This window comes from Vidua chalybeata, chromosome 18 (assembly GCF_026979565.1).
Source record: "Vidua chalybeata isolate OUT-0048 chromosome 18, bVidCha1 merged haplotype, whole genome shotgun sequence".
In the NCBI taxonomy this organism is placed as follows: domain Eukaryota; kingdom Metazoa; phylum Chordata; class Aves; order Passeriformes; family Viduidae; genus Vidua; species Vidua chalybeata.
Window position 1 is genome coordinate 11,073,889 of NC_071547.1, and position 21,152 is coordinate 11,095,040.

General features: G+C 45.3%; 1 long non-coding RNA gene across 8 annotated transcripts in view; it reads right to left on the reverse strand.

The window, feature by feature from the left end:
- LOC128797023 (uncharacterized) overlaps nucleotides 1–21,152 on the reverse strand; it is a 225,993-nt gene that overhangs the window by 28,107 nt on the left and 176,734 nt on the right. The window lies entirely within an intron of this gene.

Below are 21,152 nucleotides of genomic sequence, written 5' to 3' on the forward strand. Positions count from 1 at the left end.
TTCTTTTCTTAGCTGTGTCCTGTGAAGAAGAAAGAAGAAACATTCCCTATTTGTGAAAAGGGAATTTAAAAGTATGTGTTCACACACAGGTTACTCCCTGTGAACAAGCAGATCCTGAAAAAATACCCTGCTTGTTTTAGCCATTAAACTCTTGGCAGCAGGGCAGGTAAGAGGGATGGCAATGGAAGGAGAGAGGCACTCAGAGGATCAAAATCTGCAAGAAAAGGAGGTTTAAAACAAATGAACTGAATAAAGAACTTGTTGTTGGTGAAGTTGATCCTTCATGCTGCTCTGCTATCTTGTAAAAGGAGTTTTATTTGCCTTTTTGTGGGAGTCCTGGGAGGAAACGATTAAAGCCCCAGGCTTTAGGCACTTTGTGGGGATGTGGATGCAGGCACAGGGGTGGGTGCGTGTGTTAGGGCGTGCACAGCTGGGTTTTCTCCCTCCCTTTTACAAGGGCCGGTCAGGTCACAAGGTTAAAGCCAGGGGGGACTTATTTTGTGTCGTAAGAATTTTTACAAAGTGTAAAGGATCAAAGTAATTAGCTGAGGGTGAGAGCCCAGGACTGTCAGAGAAGCAATGCAGCCCCTGCCCGGGAGTCCTGATGGCAGCCGGCCGGCCTCAAGCTCCAGATCCTGGGAATAACCTTACCCAACAGGTCTGCACAGCACGGGGGGTGCTGCTCCATACGAAACTTGTAAGGAAGAAGAAAGGCAAAATTTTGGATGGAGCAACTGGAAAATGTTCCAGTAATGTGGCTGAATGAAACCCAGGAGCTTTTAGGTGTGAACATTTTAAAGCCAGCTGTCTGTGCTGCTGTGAGAGCTGCCAAACCTCACTGGCACTCTTTGGAGAGCAGGTCATTGCTTCCTGCTCCCAGCTGGCCAGCAAAGATCATCCCAAAGTGAGTCAGGACTCTCAGTCCCTCCGTTTGGTCCTTCAAAGCAAACATGCAAGAAGGGAAGAGGCACACAGAGTGATAAAGCATCAGCATCAAAACAGTGGATCCTAGGGGTGGATCAAAGCTACCGCAAGATCTTCCTCCTGGAAATCTCTATTCCCTGTGCTGGCTCTCCTGCTGCCTGTCCTTGGCATGCTCCTGATGCAATTCAAGTCCATCCAGCAGCACTCGCACTAAAACAAGCCAGGCCACAGCACATCTGTAGTGTCTGGGCAAGGAAAGCCCCTATTGCACCACTGGCCTGGGCTTCCAAAGTGGACAGCCCTAGAAGCATCCCAGTCACTCCCTTCCAGATGTTCACAGGAAGGAGCTTTGCCTCTAAGCCCACATTGCTCATCTTGGGAAAGAACCTTTGATGACATTGATCTCCTGTGTCCCTTTGTCCCTTGAAATAACTCAGGGTTTTATTCCTGGAATGACAGGGGTACACGAATCCAGCATCCACTGCACAGCATGAAATTCAATTGCTCCTGACATTGCACAGTCCATCCAAGTGCTCCAGGATCCCTTTTTTTCCTGTTGTTTAGACAAATATTCAATACTGGGAAACATATGCTTTTTTAGGAGAAGTTTTTAGGAGAAGGATTGGGATGAGATCTCTAGCCAAAGAAACTGCCCTACTTATGCATGACTGCCACAGCTCCAGGGGTGGCTCACATGTGTAAAATACCACACTACACAGCACATGAACACGGAGTGCAGGCCTGGAGAGCCTCCAAGGCCCTGGAGTCACCCATGGTTTGGACTGGCACTGGTAACTGAGAAGAATTAGTTATGTTTTAAACACAGAACAAACTCTTCCAGATGGCCACAGAAGGACTTGCTGGGCACTGGCCAAGGCCACCAGATCCCTCACCTCTCCCAGACTCCTTCAGCAAGAAGCTAATTAGATGCCACTTTAAGAAATCAAGGGGATAGGAAGGAATTACAGAGACAGACTAGAAATCCCAGTTATCCCTGTATCACAGCTGGAAATGAACTGTGCATCCTCCTTTTCTGGAGCACTGGATGACAGCAGGAGGTGGCACATCTACACCCTACCTGCAGCTGCTATGTGGAAGGAGGATATTGACTTACACAAAAGCTTCTTTTTAAAACTACTGCATTAGTTTTATTAAATGTTTGTAATCCATGTTTCACCTTTCCTCCCCAAATTACACTCATCTTTGTGAAAGAATAAAAATTAGCTGCCTAACCACAGCTTTGGCTGCGAGCCGCCTCCAGCCCCGGCGAGGATGAGTTAGTGCTCGTGGTGTTATTGATCTCCAGGCACAGATTGCCTGGCTCATGAGCCTCATGTCTCCTACCCCACACTGAGACCTGCCTCTCCTTGGCATCCCCCTGATCTGAGCCTACTTGAGATGCAAAATGCAGAGCTGGCAGGTGTGGCTGCATCATGGCCCACAGCCATTTATCACACACTTCTCAATAAGCTAATAGCCCTAATGTGTGAAAATTGATTTCTGGGGTGAATGCAAAAGTCCCAGTGATTTACACTCTATTTCCAATTGATGAGGCTCAATTGATTTCAACGAGTACTAAAATATTTACCATAGTGGGAGGCAGAGCTGTGGGGTGTGGGGAAGGCTGGGAACAGGGTCATCACTCATGGAAAGCATCCCAGCAGTGCTGGTGAGCAGCACCATCAGCCTCTGGAGAAGCCCAGCAGAACATGAAGCATTTGGTGGAGCAGGAAAACTACTTGGTCAGCCAGAAGGAAAGCAATGACAAAAGAGAAGGAAAAACTGATGTGTAATAAACACAGCATTGCAGCAGTGGAGTGAGCTAAGACTCATAAAATTCCCCTGATTTCTTGGAGGAATAACTCTGGGAAAGCACCTTTGATGCTGTGTCCTGCCAAGGGCAGTTTGAACTCAGCTGCCTTTGCTCTCTGACTCTCAGGGGCTCCATGGGCTGCAGGACAGCACAACTACACTCAAGGTTAACAAGAAAAGGTCCAGTGACCTTCCCACAGCCACTATCTGCCCTGGCAGCACAACCTCTCCAGCCACAGCTGCCCATAACACACATTTGTGCTCCACAGTTTGATGGCTGGGACAGCACAGGCTGAGTGGGACAATTCCAACACTGACCCCAAGTGCCAGTGTCCTCTCTGGTCACCCTGGCAAAACAAACCAGGATTTCCAGGAGAAGGTAGACAAGGGCATGGGGGAAGAATGGAAGTTGAAGCACTCTCACAATCTACAGTATTTTTCTGAGCCCCCTCAGCATCTCCTTCCACCTGAACTTGATGCAACAAACTCAGCGCTTAGGTCTCACTGACCTCTCCTAAGCCATCCTCCCCTTCCCCTATTTATTAATCCTCCCTTCTCCTCCCCTTCCCTCACCTCCATAGGGTAAAGTTCTCATTTACCAGATCAAAGGTTAGCACTTGTCAGACCAAAAGCTTTGAACTACATCTCAGCAATGAATAATTTCCAAGTTCAGAGCTGCCCCCATCTCTCTCTTTGTCACTCAAAAGCAGTTCAGGGTAGTGGCTCGCAAGCATTTCACACAGAATGCCAAACCCCAGTCTTTTAGCAGTGGGCTCAAGAAACAACGTTCAGCTGCAGGCTAGGTGTGAATCTACCAATAGTCACAGGGTGGTAACTCCTCTGTGAGGTAAGAGAGCTTTCACTCATCACACGCTTCCCCCAAACCTCACCATGGCAAAGTGGAGGTGCTGCCCCATCACAGCTCTCATAGTTCTGTCTGTGCCTGGAAACCCAACAGCATTTCAGTCCATTTCTCCAGGTCTGGGCCAGCACCTCAGGTTTATCTGGCATGTTCTGTTTTCTTAGCAAGTGGTGGTGAATTTCCCATATAGGTCTCACTCTTCTGAACTCCTGAAGGTTGCTGCCATAAGCAGAATTTTTCTATTTCTTATCTCTCTACTCATACTGCTGTGCAATCATGATGACAAAATGCCCCAGGGACAATGAAACAGCAGTAAATAAAGAAACAAAATTCAGCTAAAATAAAAAACTCGTACTTTTCCTAAGTTCCCAATGGGACAATAGCAGAAGATGAGGAGCACAATGCACTCAAACTTCATGTACAGAGGGCCCTGAGCCCACCTGCAGGTGCAGTGCCAGGAGCTCCAGACAATTTTGTTCAACCCTCCAAATGAGAATCTCCTTTTGTTAAACCATCAAAGGGAAAAGCCAGATGATGCACCTGATGACAACGTTCAGCTGATGCAAAGCATGGGAAGCCAATGGAGGTGGATCAGTTACAGCAGGCAACTCACTGCAACTTTAAACTCCTTTTCAAACACACTGAGCAACCCTCAATCTGCCAGCTGCAAAGGAATTCACTGACCACTATTTACATGATTCATGTCTGTTACTCTGTTCTTCCTGGAAACTGCAAATGAAAAGCCCAGCTTTGCTCTTCAGCAGTTTTGGTTTCCTGCCTCAAAGCACTGCCCAACCTGACAGCTAAGGAATGCTCAGTGTGTCCAATGCACACAGGTCTTTGTGCTCACCAACAGCCAGACCTTCATTCATCAACAGACCAAGTGCAAACAGATTCTCCCATGGCTGTTTTCTTCTCATCTTGGCACACTAAGGCAGATCCTTCAGCAAAAAGAAGTTATTTGTCCAAGCAAAAATGCTTCTTGCTGCTGGAAAAAGTGTCCTACTGGCAGGTTTGCTCTGCTCATTTCACTCGAAATGGCAGAGAAGGAGAAAAGGAGAGATATTAATCACAAAATCACAGAATAATGAGGTTGGAAAAGACCTCTAAGATCACCAAGTCCAACCTATGCCCTAACACCTCAACTAGACTATAGCACCAAGTGCCATGTCCAGTTTTTTTTAAAACACATCAGAGATAGTGATTCTAATGCTGTCACCAAGTGTTTTTGGTAGTGATGAGCTCAGTGCAACAGCTCATCCACTCATCCTCTGATTTTCCAGTTCCCTGTTTTAGATAATTCCTTACTCTTCTTAGTTTACACAATTCAGATCAATCCTTCCAGAGAGACTAGGATATGTGAAAAAACAAAAAACAAGTCCACAGAACAACCATATGCCAAGTGAGCAAACCCAAAGCAATTCTGCTTCCACAAGTCCTTTTCCTCTGCCACTGTCCTACTCCATCAGCCTCTGCTTTTTCTCACCTCGCCAAGAAGCTCCAAAGGTGTTGTACTTGGAAAACCTTGGTGCAGAAAGCTCTCACAGCATAAAGCAGCACTAACTGTTATTCACCTTCACAAGAAGATGAGGCAGGGTTTAATCAGCAAATGTCCCCATTTGAGCTCTCCAGGTGAAAAATGATATGCAAGTGCAAAGTGTTACTTAAAAATATTGGAAATGCATTTTATAAATAATAAAAGAGGAGAAACTTCCATTTTAGCCTGTGTCTGTTCCTCTGGCCATCCCCATTCCCCTCTCTCCTGCTCACTCTGCAGAGCTGTATAGAAAATCAGAATCCAATCTCAGCAAATCCTATTGACTGTCTCCTGTCACTCACCTGATTAAAGGTTCCACTTACATCCAAATGCTTCAAGCTCACTCTGAGCCATTCATAAAACTCCTATTGAAGGATTAGCTTTCACAAACTTTGCCTTAATGATTATGCATTCTATTGATCAGCAGGGGAAACTATAAAAATTGACACCAGAATAAACTTTGAAGGACTGCTCTCGCTCAGCAGAACTCGGATCAATTGGAATCGACCAGGATGATAGGGAAGGGGGGGAAAACAACCTCTCTCCATTAGCTGGGTGTAATCCTGATTAGCTAAATGGTGAAGTTTTTTTTCTATCTGTCTCTATTTGACTGCTGAAATCCAACAGCATCTCAGTGTGGTGCAGATTATCAAACCTTGAGGATAACAACAAATGCATTGGTGTGTGTTCATTCCACCTTTGCTCCACAGATAAGCCCTCCTTCACCACTGCTTTGATGTTCAGATTTCCTTATCCCTGCTCCCCCATTTAAAATGATCCAACACACAACACACCACAAAGATTATTTTGTTCATGGAGGGAATAGGTATTAGTCACTGATAACAAAAGGAAACAGAGTGTTAATGTGACATTCCTAAGGTCAGTCAGGAATTCTTTGGGTTTCACCCTTGGAATTATTTTCCAAACCTTTTTGGGACAATACATGCTATATACATGCAGGTATCCTGCTTTGGTGAGTCTGCCTGAAGTAGGAAGCAACTCAAGAGAAATGAAACCAAAACTTTGATTGCTTTTCTAAATATTCCACTGGGATTAACAGAAAAAAAATAATCTTGTGCCCATAAAATCTGCCCCTCACATCCTTAGACCATCATGGTTCCAGAACAATGATTCCCTGCGTTCACTCTGCTGAGCAGTGCTTTCCAACTTCCAGCTGGGATGCACAGATATGGATACAAACACCTCTCAAAAGGCAACTGCAAGTTACCTGAGGATACCCAGTTCCAGTTCCTCGTGTTCTTTGTATTTTACTGCCTAATCCAAGTCACTGAGGTGTCATTTCAACCCAGCCCTCCTCAGTTCCTCCCACCTGAGTGTTCGGCATTGCCAGACACCAGCAGGAGCTTCCTGAGAGGGTTTACAAGCAGAGCTGGTTCCAGACCTTAGCTAACATCTCCCATGAGTAGCTGCCTATTCCAAGGAGTATGGACAACATCCAGCCCAGGAAAGCAGATGTTTTCAGTTTTAACTGACCTTACCTAGAGCCCAGCCTTACAACCACTGAAGTCCAGCTCAAGTTCACATTGTGCTGAGATATTTTCCCAGACTCAGTTCCAGGTGCTCACTGAAATCCAGCTTTCCTTTTTACTGTGAGATTACTCACAGGATGAGTGATCCATTTTCTGTTTGACAACCATGTACCCTTTCTTAAATGGAATCTCAGAAAGCTGGGACCATCTTAGAAGGGGTAATTGAAAAAGAGAACTGACAATAATGGCCAATTTGAGGAAGATTCTTTCAATAAAATCAGATGGCCAAGACATACTTTTCCATTAAAACATTTCTAGGGTTACAGAAACTTGTAACTATGAGCAGCATACATCTCGGATAATTTAGGCAGTCAGGAAATGAGGTCTAGCCTAGATAATCCTCCAGGCTCTGGGCTGAGCCAATGGCACAGGCACGTCCCAAGGTAATACATCCCATCTGTCCCAGAGAACTTTTGGGGATGAAATGGCTCACTCTGTCAAGGCTAAACACCACCTCAGAGTGCCAGGTATGGCCACCTGCATGGACCCAGAGAGGAGCAAAAGTGTGGCCAAGGCAAGCAGCCAAAGTCCCTGTGATGAGGTCAGACAATACTCCAAAGTGATTCTTGGATATACTCAAGGACACAGGAACAGAAACCCAAGATGATGTACTCAGTAAAATTGTGGTCTGCTCCGAAGATAAAGTCAGAAGTAAAGCTCGTCCTTAAAAGAAAACCCTGAGTGTATTAACTTTGTCAGAAGCCACACCCAGACATACTCAAATTAGCAGTTAATTGCTCCAAAGCCATGGTAATTAACTGGCGCTACTTTTCTGGAAGTTGCAAAGAAATGGATTCAAAGGGCCTGGCCTCCTTTGCAGAAGAATTTGGACTACACAGCACATCCCACTGACCTCACATTTTTTTAATCTATGAGAAGAGGGTTATTTCCATGATTGGAAGAGAATGGCCAAGTAAGAAAAGATATCCTCTAATAAATGCAATTTCAATAAAGACATAAAAAGGAACTAAGAGCAAGAGCTACCATAAATAACAGTATTAACTGCATTGAGTTGTTAGTAAAGATCCAGTCAATGTTTTTTAATACACTCTCTGAATGTTATTTACTTAAAACTGCTGTCCAGCCTCTGTTCTACTCCCAGAGTTTTCTAACAGTTTCTGATTTTTGAGTGGATGACATTCTCATTTAGATTGGAGGCCTCAAAGAATATATGGGAAATCATTAAGTTTTGCAGCAGACCAAAGAAAGAAATCTATGTTTGAACTTCAAAAAGTAGTAATAAATGATACACCTACCAGAAGTGATCCGTAATGGATGTGAGCTGGGTAAAAATGACCTAAGTGCTGATCTAGGGAAAACAGAAACAATACTTGAAGTGTTTACTCCACACAGCAAAGCAGAGAGAAAGAGATATACAGGGATAATAAACTGATTTGGCAAAATTCATTCCAAATCTATACATGATCAATAAGTGCTTGTGGAAATTGTTGAAATATGAGGTAGCTGGCATTCAGCAAAAAGACATTAATAGACATCTAAGTGGCTAAAATAATTTATTAACAAGGTTGTTTCAGAATCTCATGACATGACTAAGGCTGCTGGGTTGGAAGCTCTGCTCCATGCTGGCACAAAGTATCCATCAGACTTTACAGGAATTTCCAGAAGTGCCTTTTGTCTGAGCTTTACACACCCTGGGGCTGGCACAAAGGTGCTGACAGAGCACAGAGTCCCTTGGTTTGTCAGGAAGAGGAGGTAGGAAGGGCTCCAAGGGATGAGTTTCACACAAGGCCAACAGGACAACAGAGATGCAAAAGCCCTAAAACCAGTTGTTCTGCTTCCTGCTCTTTTGGGAACCTTGAGACTTCTCTAAACAAAAAAAATTCTGTTTCCAGCTGTTCCTTGGCTATCCTCTGCTCACCTCAAACCACTGGAAAAGGACCCATTCAGTAAAGAGCTGGGAATGCTGAACCAAGTGGCAGCCTGACCACAACACCCCTGGATCATTTGGGCCACGAATGGAAGTTATTGGGGAGTGATTACAAGGAGAGACTTCATGTGAGCTTTTGGGACATCAGTGGATAACAGGGTGAATATTTATCTTTCTAAAGAGTAACAAGAAAAAAAAAATACATTCCCTTTGCAGTTGCCAGTGATAATGGATGCTGTGTGAGCTAAAAACCCAGCAGTTAAAAGCTACATTTATTATCACTCTATCTCACACCAGCAAATTTATGATCCCTTCCAGACCTAAAACATCAAAGCAGAGCAGGAGTCAGAGCCTTTTCAGACTGTTAGGGTTTTTTTTTTTTCCCTTCTTCTTCTTTTCACATAGATTGCTTTATTTATTTTTTAAAAGGAGGTGGGCATTAAAACCAAAATCTGACCTTTGATCCCCTGAGGCAACTCATTACTTACAAGGGCAAATAGGGAGCTGAAAGTTTTTCCTGCATGAAACCGTAAATAATTCTTCCATACGCCCACAAATCACTCTAGGTTGGTAAAGTAAATAGTAATTGGTGGGTTTCTCCCTAGAGGCAGGTCTGAATGGGGGTTATAGATTAGAGTTAGGGATTTTTTGTTTAAAAAAAAAATTTAGAAACCATGTTTCCCTCAGCTCAGTGCTCCAGATGCTCAGGTAATACACGAAGTTTTGGAGGGGTGGGTATGGGCAGGGGTGTAGGGAGGGGAAGGGTTTGCTGGTTTTCTTCTGTTCAGTAATTTTTCATGCCGGAGTTTAAGAGATTCACAACTTTAGGGCAAAGGGGAGCATTAAAAAAAAATTAAATGCCAGGTATGTACAACAGCCTTTTTTGTGTATTGTCAACAAGAAAAAGAACCTTTAAAGAAAGAACCTTCTTCCCAGCTCCTCCTGCAGCTCCACTGATTACTGGGAAGGAGAAGCAGACTTGTCTCCCTGCTTTTTTAATGTGTTACTACATCACACATTATCAGCTTTCTCCTTTAGATAAATTTTACTCAAAACACCTGAACTCTCCCTCACTTCAAATGTCTTTTCAGCCATCCCTGTTTCAACTGTTACCAAAATGGTTTTATTCAGTAAGAGTCATACAGGAATATCTACATAAAAGGAAACCTTCCATGCTTGGTACTGCAAAGCAGTTGTTACAGCAGCCCAGGGAATGGAGTGAGAAGCACTTTGTTATTATCAACACCAGTGAAAATGTTCCCATTCTGGAGCCACCAGACCTGGCTGTCATCAAACCAGGACTGCCCAGGAGTGTCACAGTGCAGGGATTTTCTCTGCTGGGAAGTTCTGTAAGAGCTTGCTGAGAGCATGCCAAGGAAAAGCCATCAAACGCAGATTAGTCCTGTGTAAAACACAATAATCGCAGAAAAAGGGACGTGGGACTGTTACATTTTGATGAGAGAGGTCAGAGCCTTGAGGATAGAGAGAAAACCAGTAGGAAACTGGGAATTTATAAACACAACTGATATGTTTCTACCTGCATGAACTGACTGCAGCCACAATTATTTGCAAGGAGAAAACTGGTCCCAAGCCTGGTTCTATTTCCAACAAAAACAACAGGTCATAAATCTGTATTTAATAATTGAAACAAACGGCCTGACTCCCAGCCTGGCTGAGCACAACACAGGGAAGAAACTTAAAATACTGATTCAGACATGGGATTTTTCTACCTGGCCTCTACTTCTTTGAGACCTTCAAAGTCCAGTGCTAAAGCCACAGGAGTTTCATCTTAGACAAGGTTATGTTGGAGATTTCTCATGTTTGCCTTTGAGGCTCCTCGGTGCTGGGATCCGAGGGAACACCAAGGGAACACTGAGGGCCCAGCAGACACCGCAGCGGGGCAGGAGCTGCACTGAGCCCTTTTACACCCCCGACATCAGACCCAGCTGGGAAAGGAAATGGCAGGAACTCACCCTACTGAAGCTCGGAGTACCAACATTTGTTGTTGCACCCCTCTGAGCTCCTGCTTCCCACAGAGGATCCACGTCCCTGTGGTGGGGATGGCAAAGCCAGGCAGGAGTCACAGGGTCACTAAGGGTGGGAAAGTCCTCAAAGAACATCAACAGTTCCCCAGTGCAGCAAGGCCACCACTGACCCCACATCCACATCCACATGGCTGTTAAATGTCTCCAGGGATGGGATTCCACCACCTCCTTGGGCAGCCCCAGCCAATGTTTAACCCTTTCCACGCAGAAATTCCTCCTGGTGTCCAGCCTGAGCCTCCCCTGGCACACCTGAGGCCGTTCCCTCTTCTTCTGTCCCTGTTCCCTGACCCCCCCTGCCTGTCCCCTCCTGCCAGGGAGTTGTCCAGGGCCAGAAGGTCCCTCCTGAGCCTCCTTTTCTCCAGGCTGAGCCCCTTTCCCAGCTCCTTCAGCTGCTCCTGGTGCTCCAGACCTTTCCCTGGACCTGGGTGGCTGCAGTTCACACACAGAATTAGTCAGGTAAAACAAGCCAAGAATAGGTTTTAATGAGCTGGGTTGAAAAACACCATCCATTCCAAGTATGCTTCACAAGGAGCTCAGTCACCTCTCCTGAAATAATGGCTATGCAGGCCTTTATTTTTTAACTATTTAACAATAAAGTGATTTATTTTCAATCTCCCAGTTGAATCAGGAAGTTGTTGCTATTCCCAGACAGGGAACAGAGACAAAGGAAGATTAAACACCCAAATATCACACTAGAAGCCTTTGGCAGAGTAGGAAACTGAACTCACCCCTCCTTTCTGAAACGTAGCTCAGCTTCTTAACCATCAGCCCATCATTCCAGCCTCACGTGACGGGAGACAAACCCTTCTGCAGGGCTCCAAAGCACAAAGGCAGCAGCCAGTAAAAGATTCCTGCTGGCCCAGGCTCAGATCCTGTCTGGACTGAGGGAGCAGGTTTCTGGTTTCAAAAGGAGCAGAGTTGAAGTTGCTTTCCTTCAGTTCCAACCTTTTTAACAAAACAGATATTTTTCTCCAGCAAGTAAAGCCATAAATCAGGACATCTCCTGAGGTTCTTTTTTTCTTTTTTTCCCCTTTTTTTTCCTAGTTAGTGTGCCCTGCCTCCCTTTTCCATCCCTCCAGACTTACTTCATAAACATTAGCTTTCAAGCATCTCTTCCCCCAGAGGACATATCATAAACATCATGTTAAATATTTAGAACAGGAAACCACCTCACTTTTCTAGCTACATAAAAGCTATCTTGGGAGGGTGCATTTTCTGTTCTTATGGCTTTTATTTATTTATTTCCTGCTGAAGATCAGTCCAATAATCACTACATTTACCAGGGATGTTTGACAACAGTGTTAAGAAGTTCCCCTGTACTTGGGCAAAGCAAAATACTACTGGATACTTCAGGGAAATGCATTTCCAAAGCATCCTGATCCTTGAGGGACTTTCCCAGGACTTGGAGAGTCACTGGTGCAACCACAGAGCTGGGAAGAGGGACTCGGCTACAACAAACCTTGCAGCACTCCCATCACCCACTTTAACTTCCAGCTTGTTTTCCTTAACTCCTCCAAGTGTCCCCAGAAACCACTAAGTTAACACACAGCAAAGATATTTAATAACAGCCAAGCATTAAACACCACCGAGCACCATAAACACTGGCAGCTCTAGGCTTGTTTCAAAGCCAGGGGAGTCAAAGGTACATGACACAAAAGCCTTTTTGACAACTCTCCTGTGAAATGCCTCGTGCCCTCGCCCTGACTGGATTTATTTATTCAGATCCAAGGGAAAGGGCCCAGCCCAGTTTCAGGCTGTCCCATCTGCACTGTCCCTGACATTCCTCACACACACACATGGCAGCACCTCGGGACTTTGGGCAACTCCAACATTCTCTGAAATACAACAATCCTCAGGACAAGGAGGAATGACTTCAAATGGAAAAAGGGGAAATTCAGGTTAGATACATGGAAAAAAATGTTCCTTGTGAGGGTGGGGAGGCCCTGGCACAGGTTCCCAGAGAAGCTGTGGCTGTCCCATTCCTAGTCCAGGTTTGACTGTGGCCTGCCTTCCACACCAGCAAGGAATTTGCACAGCCTCCCTTCAAAAACTCCCACTTGTATAGTGACCCCCCCAGCCCAGAAATCCATGCCCAGAAAAACCTCCCCTTTCCACAGCAAGTCACCATTCTCAGCTGTTCTTGCAGCCTCTTACTCTGTCCACACTGCTCATCTAAACTAAATCTCCTGAACTCAAAACTCTTCCCCAGAAGCTGGGCTCTGTAGATCTTTAACATTAATTTACTTTCTCCTAAGCTTCCAGTTTTTGGTAACAGGCTGCCCAAAATGGGATACAATTGTCCAAGCAGAATCTAAAGCACAAAAGCCATGGAGGAAAGAAAATAATCAGCACTGCAGCACCAAAATACTTTTTTCTTTCACAGCATATTGCAAGTATGGTAATTCATTCTCCACCCTCCCTTCATTCTGCCTGGCTGAAACTCAGTCCAGCTTCAGGGGAAGGCAGTGCAACGGTCTGGCAAACCATAATGTCCTGCTTCAGTCCTATTTTGAAGATTTAAAAGGTGCAAAGGGCTTGATGTTGCCTTTTCAAACATGGACAAATCTCACCCATTGTACATAGGTGAATCAAATTTTCAATGATGCAAACTGGAAATGCTTGCCAAGTATGCATGCAAGAGAAAGAAAAACAAAGATCATAAAGATTTATAGATTGCTTTAAAATGCATTCAACCTAAACCATGAGCTGCTCTGAAAAGCACTACCAACCTGGCTGAGAAGTTGCACTTACATGAAGGACTCACTCTGCTGGAACGAGTGCTTTTGTGAAGATCGACAGAATTAACGAGCTAAAAACTTCAGGGTATTAGTTCAGTACCTCACAACAACAATAAAATTAAAAGTTTTATGCCTTTGATTTATATGTTTAAAATTAAGGGGGATATTTCAGGCTCTAAGGGCATGTGGGAACACAGTGCTCCAGCTCTTTATGCTCATGCCTGACACTTCTCACAGAATTAAACTGCCTGGTTTCTGTGAGGTTCCACCTCTGTCACTTCAAAACCAAAAATCCAGCAGAGCAAAACTTCAGTTGTGCAAGGCTCTAGATCTACTTTAACCAAACTGCAAGCTGGAACAGAACTAAAATCCTTCTTTCCAGGAACAAATCCCCTTGCCACAGCCCTACTGCTTCCAGCTTTTAGTTAGGCTAAAAATGAGGAGAAACTGCACTCTCTGCAGCATTACAGGCACGTCCACTTGCACCAAAGTGGGATCATGAATAGAAGTGTGTGAAAATACAACAAGCAGACATCAAAAAACAACAACAGATCATATTTTGTGATCAGTTTGTCTCGCACAGGAGGGCTGAGGCTGGTTCTAATTTGAATCGAACCAGTTGGCCAGGCCCTACCTTGTATATTATCTTTGGAATGTGAGTCATTTTGTTGGCTTAGTTATTTCTTCTTCTGTAACATGGCACTCCTGACTGCAGTGGTATGTGGGAGCTATTTTTATTGGGTAGTAGTGAAAGGAAGTGATGGATAGAGCTGGTTGGGAACATTTCACCATTTTTTCATTAGAATTTCCTAGCTGCTCCAGTGTGAAGTGATTCACTCTGAAGGAGCTGGTTACAGATAATATTTTAATTTGAAAATAATATCATTAAAAATTTTCAAAATAGCCCATTTTGGTGTTTTGAAATAGAAATGTTCAATTGCTTCTGCCAAAATAATTTAATTTTGACATTAAAAGAGGAAAATGAAGCTTAAATGTTATTGGAGCCAGGCCTGATGAAGGAACCCTCCCAAGCATGCAAAGCCAACTCTGTTCCTTGCACAAGTATGCACTTGATTTTTTTCTTCCTTTAAATTCTAACTTCTCTAAAGTTTTCAAGTCTTTGGCTTTTCGTCTCAATTCAGAACAGTAGCTCCTTTTCCATAGCCTCTTCAAGAATTTCAGGAACATCAAAACCTTCCACTTTTTGGTTTTTTGTGGGTTTTTGTTTTGTTTTGTTGTTTTGTTGGGGTTTTTTTCCCCTTTTGGCAGAACAGGCAGCACACTGTATGAGCAAGGGCTTGGAAAGGCAGAATCCTTGGAACACCTCCTGATCAAGGTCCTCCTGGTACTGCAGCCTGCAGTCCCTACGTGATGTGGTCAAAAGGAGATGGTAAACCACATGCTGGAAACCTCCCAGTCCCAGGTGCCCACAAAAGCCAAAAATTAAAAGTGTGTATCCTCAATGGATGACCAGCCACTCCTGAGGCCCTGCCTTTCCCTCTGGGGTTTTCCTAACAGCTTTCACAGGCATGGCCAGCTACAACTTAAGCAAAGCTGGCCAGTGATCTAGGAAACTCTTCAATTATAGATGAGCACCAATAAACAGCCAGTGATTTGCTGGAAATTATGAAGTATAAATAATTGAGAAGCAGGGAGTTGGCCCAGAGGTCCCTTCTCTCTTGCTGATTCGTCTTTAATGCATTTCCTTGATGCAGCTCCCTGCTGTGTTCCTAAGGCCGTGGGAGCAGGATAATGGCCCTGGCAGAATATGCTGACCTGCTTGTGCAGAGTTAGAGATATGTGAACATCCACCAGCCTCAAAGGTGCAACTGAGGAAAGGGGGTTTTTACCCACCCCACTTCCAGTATGGAAGTCAGGGATTTTACCTGAGGACATAGGGATTCTCCAGACACAGTGGACCATGGTCTGGCAGCAGCTTCTGTGGAAGAACTTCACTCTGTATTTCCTGCTGCTTCTTCCTGGTGCCACTAGAGAAGAGATTCCACCAGTACAGTGCAGGAGCTGCCTGAGGATGCTCTGAGATGTGCTGGGAGACGAGACAGTTAACCTGATATCCTGATTTTCCAGCCTGGAGAGCTCTGGTCTGCAGTGGCTTTCTAAACAACTGAGTCCCAAATGAGTCTCAGCTCTTAGGGTGGGCATGAAATCAACCCCAAACATCAGCCCTGAAGCTCAGCAAGACCCAAAGATGACAGCACTGCAGTGAAATTCCTCCCTGGGTGAACATGGCTTCACCCAGAGCTTTGCCCTTAAGGCAAAGGGAAAAATCCTTTGGGAAAATGGCCCATGAGAGAGGATGTAATAGAGGGGATAATTTCCTTCTGTGCTGTAGGCCAGAGATAATGAAAAAAGCCAAGGAGATGTGCAGCAAGGCCCACAAAGGACACCTCCCCATGCTAATCACAGCTGACTCTAAGGGAATTTCACTGTTAAAATCCATCAGTTAACAGCTGTCTCACATCTTAATGCTGATGCACCTTTAGTCTGTTTAATAAAACTGTGGATGCTGCCACAAACCATATAAAATCTTTCACACTACAAAAATTGAAGTCTCACTGAAGACTCTCACTCAGTAACCAAGCACTAGGCCATAAGCACGTTTATCTTCATGAGCTTTAAATGTGCCAATGTTAACTTCAATGAAAATCTTTTGGCTATTGCACTGAAAATGAAATGCCTGATCTATCTGAGGTGTAAAAGATGGGAACCAGGAAAGAAAGATGCTGGAAGATAGAAAAGAAGGTGCTTCATCAGGAGACTTTCAAAGCTGCTAAGGACACTGGCAATTAAAGCATGGGATGAGTCAGGTCTAACTCAGATGTCTGAGCCAAGGTTCAGAGCTAATTCCCCCCTATTTTCCTCATAGCCTTGGTAAATGAGCAATTTACCTTCTTGTAAAATAAATACTTAAGACTAGCACATGAAGTGCCCTCTAGACATGTCAGGTTGTCCCCACTGACTCAAAAGAAATACCATAAAAATGCTCAGTCTGACTTTGAATTTTATCAAGTAAAGGAGAACAGCAAACAGCTTATCTAAATACACTTAAGACACTTTTCCAATTTTAACATGACAGACAGGTGAATGCTGTGCTGATCCTTGGCTGTCTATAAAACTCACATCCACTGGGGAAAGAGAGAGAAAGAGAGAGAGAAAGAGAGAAAGAGAGAGAGAAAGAGAGAGAGAAAGAGAGAGAGAAAGAGAGAGAGAGAAAGAGAGAGAGAGAAAGAGAGAGAGAAAGAGAGAGAGAAAGAGAGAGAGAAAGAGAGAGAGAAAGTGAGAGAGAAAGAGAGAGAGAAAGAGAGAGAGAAAGAGAGAGAGAAAGAGAGAGAGAAAGAGGAAAAAAAAGAACTCATATAAAACAAAAAGAGAACCAAAAGGCGAGTGGGAGAGAGTCTGGGGATGGTGACTGCTTGTGACACTGAGGTCCACCTGACAGCAACCTTTTTTTACCAAGGAAAGCTCACCAAAAAAAGGGAATTTCAAGACACACACAAAAGAGGTTGGCACATAAGGAAACAGGACTTCAGAGAAGGTATTTGCATTCATTTGTGGCATAACATTTTTATAAGAAAAGGATGCCAGTAATTTTAAAACACTCATCACCTCCTCACCCCATCTGCACTGCGCGCCCCACACCTTACTGAGCCAAGCCAGCGAGCGGAATTTAGCTCTTTACCAGCATTTCTGAATCCATCCTGCCCCCACAAAGGCAGAAGTGGTCCCTGGCTCCCTCCTGCTCCACGGCACGGAGGAGCCTGGCAAGCACAGAACGCTCCCGGTGTGAGGAGGTGGCTGCGGAGCAGGCGGGAGCTGGCAGTGTCTCCAAGGCCAGCATCAGGGCAGGATGGGCTGATGAAGTCTGAGTAGATGCCACAGCTCGTAGCTTTTAAGATCTCAGTAAGCAGTGTAAAGGGACATGGAACCAGGGCTCAGTATGCAGATTTTGCTCCATTATGTTTCTGAGCTGTTTTTTCTCTTTTCACTCCCAGCTATGGAAGACGCCAAGGCTGTTAAATATCAAGCGTGTATAATGGGAATCCCATAAGCTGGGGGAATGGCCAGGATTCAAGGATATGTCCAGAGTAGAAAAAAAAAAAAACATATCAGTAAGAAAGGAAAAATAAGAAAGAGAGAAATAAGCATAGAGACGTGGGTGGAGAGGAAAGGGAAGAGGGGGAGAGATCAGGCCCATGACTTCTCATCGGCCATTCTGGTTTTTTAGGTCACAGCTTAACGGCACTGCAATGACTTTTATTATTGTTGCTACTATTAATTGGGACTTACCCCTGGTCCCAAGAATCTTTAAATAACAGGTCACTTAATGGCAGAGGTTGCATGTGAGCACAAACAATTCAGGGCACAACACGCTCCCAACCTCAGCACCTCACTCTCCTCAGCCCCTCCTACAACCCTTCCACCACAGCAATCTCACCCTAAACACTGGAAGTGTTCAAGGCCAAGCTGGACAGGGCTTGGAGCAGCCTGGTCCAGTGGAAGGTGTCTGAATTAGATGAGCCTTAGGGTTCCTTCCAACCCAAGCCTTTCTGATTCTCTGATAACAAAACGCTTCCAGAAGCTGCACCTCGCACTTGCACACATTTTATAATCCTACAACACAACTGGCACCACTGTGGATGGATAAAACTACCAGACAAACCAAAAGAAAAGGCTCTTCCCTTCTAATTCCAGCTTTGTGTGGCAAAAATTATGCAACAGGATGAGGGCAGGGGAAAGAAAATCCAATTTTATGTCCTCAGCCACTTATCTAGGCGGTATCAGCAAATGCAGCTTTGCTCAAGATTATCAATAATCAGAAGGAGGTCCCTCCCTCTACAACATTTCAGATCCTGCTGGTTTGCTTCCTTTACACAGGTAAATCTGAGGCTGAGCTCAACACAGCTCTTATTAAACCAGCCACTGTTTCCCTCCTATCAGTCAGTGTGAAATCCCACTGGCTGAGGCCTGAGGGGCAGCACCAAGTCATGGTTCTGGAAGTGGTTTAAATCTTGCACAACAATAGAAAGATGAGAAGAAACCACTAAAAAAACCTGCATCACCCCTTACAGCCTCAAATTCATAATGAAGTTTTAGGAGGTAAAAAACCACCTTAATGGGAACACAAGGTGCAGATAAATAAACTGAAAAAGGACAGACAACTGTATCTAGCAAGTCAACAAGAATCATTCCCTCTTCAAAAATGATTTCTTTCCTTACCTTCTAGAAACTACTCCCCCCTGCGTCAGGCAAAAGTCTGCAAGAAGAAAGAGGGTATTCCCCCCCTTCTTTTTCATAAAATAATCCATTTTGCTTCTTCAGACAAGCAGTTATTCATGTTGAACCTGTCCATCCCTCCCACTGGGAGCTCCAGATGGATTTACCAGCTAATCCAGTTAGTAGCTCCTGCCAGCCATGGCATTCCAACATCCCCTGATACAATGCTGGGGAAAATTGCCTATGTCCGTGTGTCTTTGTGCATCTGTGTGTGTTCAGGCCAGGAAGGGAGAGAGTGACCAAGAAATTACATTAACCCAAAAGCCCCTTTCTACTCTCCCAGCTGAGCTGAACTGCCAAGCTGAGTGGGGAAGCTCTGTCAGAAGCAGCTAAATAAAGGAAAATGATACTAACAGCAAAGTAGCATCAACCCAGCACCTCTTCTCTGTGCCCCTAAAATTTCTGGTACTGATGCGATGACAAATGTCTGCTATCATCAGTATTCTCACAAGACAGGAAATATGAGCAGCCACTGCAGAGGTTCATAGACTTTGACCACCAAGTCTGGTTCTGGTGCTATTCAGTGACAGCCCTGTCCCTTCAGTCCCCTCCCCACAAGCAGTTCCCTTTCCTCCCCTTCAGCTCAGGCAGTTGGTTGCATTAAAAAAAAAAATTAAAAAATAATATGGGCAAAGATCAGAACTGCTGTTGCCACAACAGTTCAAAGGGAATAAAGTTACAACCAAGGGAAAACCAGCAGGCTGATGCTGCCTGTGCAATGTTGTTGTACCAGTGCTTTGACCCACAAGTGCAACTGAATCTAAAGCTGCTGCTTTAATAGTGACAGTGCAACGCTGGGGCCATACCTCCAAAAAAGCATCACTTCTCTAGGAAGACTATTTGGATAGCTCTGCCTCCAGATTCTTCCACCTTGACAACACAACAAGACTGATGGAGAGGCTGAGGGAGCAAAGGAGGTTTTGGAAGATCACCTAAAGGAGCCCAGGTACAGACATGGAGAGTCTCCATGTGCACATCAGTGAGAAAAGCACCTGGAAGTGTCTCCTTGGTGAGTGTAGAGATGTGCTGGGGTGCTTGTGTGCTGTTGCTTCCCAAATGGCTCCAGATGACTGGATGAAGCCATGAGCTGCTCAGCCCCTGCCACTCCAGGTCACTCCTCCTCGGAGAGCCGCTGCAGCCGGAGCGGGAAGGTACCACAGCGAGAAGCACTAAGTGGGAAATGAGCAAGTGTCACGGAACAAAATCAATAGCCTGGAGCCAAAGCTGTTTCTCTGCCTTTCCTGTGTCTGATTTGTGTGTGCGTGTGACTCCAGGGCTTCTTTACCTCCTCCACCCCTTCTTCCCCCGCCGCTGCGAAGGCTGCGGAGCGCGATAATGAGCGCTGGTGTCCGAGCCACCAGACAGGCCCATCACTGCAATCAGCGCAAGCCGAGAGATCGGGGCCCGCGGGCTCATCAGGCTGTCCCGGCGCTGGCCAGCCCCTGCACATGAAGATGCCAATCTCGCCTCTCCTCCAGCCCTCCTCCTCCTCTTTGGCAGCCCAGTATCCTCACCCTCCTCCCCCTGCCACCCTCCCTCTTCCCTCCACCCCTGCTCAGCACCAGAGGAACGCCAGCCTGGGCCACATCCCAGCCCTTCTCCCTTAACGATTCTGATAGGAAATGCCCAGCAGGCTGAAGCTTTCCTAGAAAAGCAAGGGCAGGTCGGAAGGCATATGGTTGCTGTCCTCTAAGCTCCGGGTGACAAGGTCTGTGATGCTGCATCCTTCCCAGGCGGAAAGGGGAAAAAAAGAGAGAGAGAAAGAGAGAAAAATCGCCTGCCTGGGCTTTGGGAAATCACAAGCTACTCCCTGCGGGGAGTGAACCTCTCCGACCCTGTGCTACACTGCTGGGCACAGATCACACCACGCTGGCGTGGCAGAGGCTGGCCTTGTCTTAAAATGAGAACTGAAAAATGGAGAGTTGGGAATAGCTCGGTGGTTTTTAACACACTCCAGGTCCATAACAAATTTCTGCCTGATTCTCCTCCCTGACCCAGAATCACAGGGTTTTAGGCACATTTGCTATTAAAGCTGAAGAGCAAAGAGAGGACAGAAAGCTATGTTAGTATTTTTCCAACCTCTACTGCTGCCATTGGCAAATGTTTTGCTCAGTTCTACTCACAAGGTTACTTAAAGCCTGCTGGAACCAGGAGTTCCCCCTGGTTCACTCAGTGAGCTGTGCTGGATGCCCAGGCTGCTCTTCCTGGCAAGGGCAGTATGGTCCCTGGAGAACAAGACTGCCCCACCCAGGAGGGTGAAGACTCCTCTTGAAGACTCACTCTGGACAGCCAAATCCAATGGCTGGAAAGCAGCAGGATAATATTTCCTCCAATTGCTTTATAGAGTCCATTCCACATCCTCAGCCCTGGCCATCTCTGCTATTGGTATGAAGGGAAATCTGCAATTCCAGGTTGTGTTTTGCCCTGAGGTACAGGATCAGTTTAGACTGTTACAGTGCAGGATTTTTACAGGGTTGTCTTTCAACAGCAGCATGTTCCCA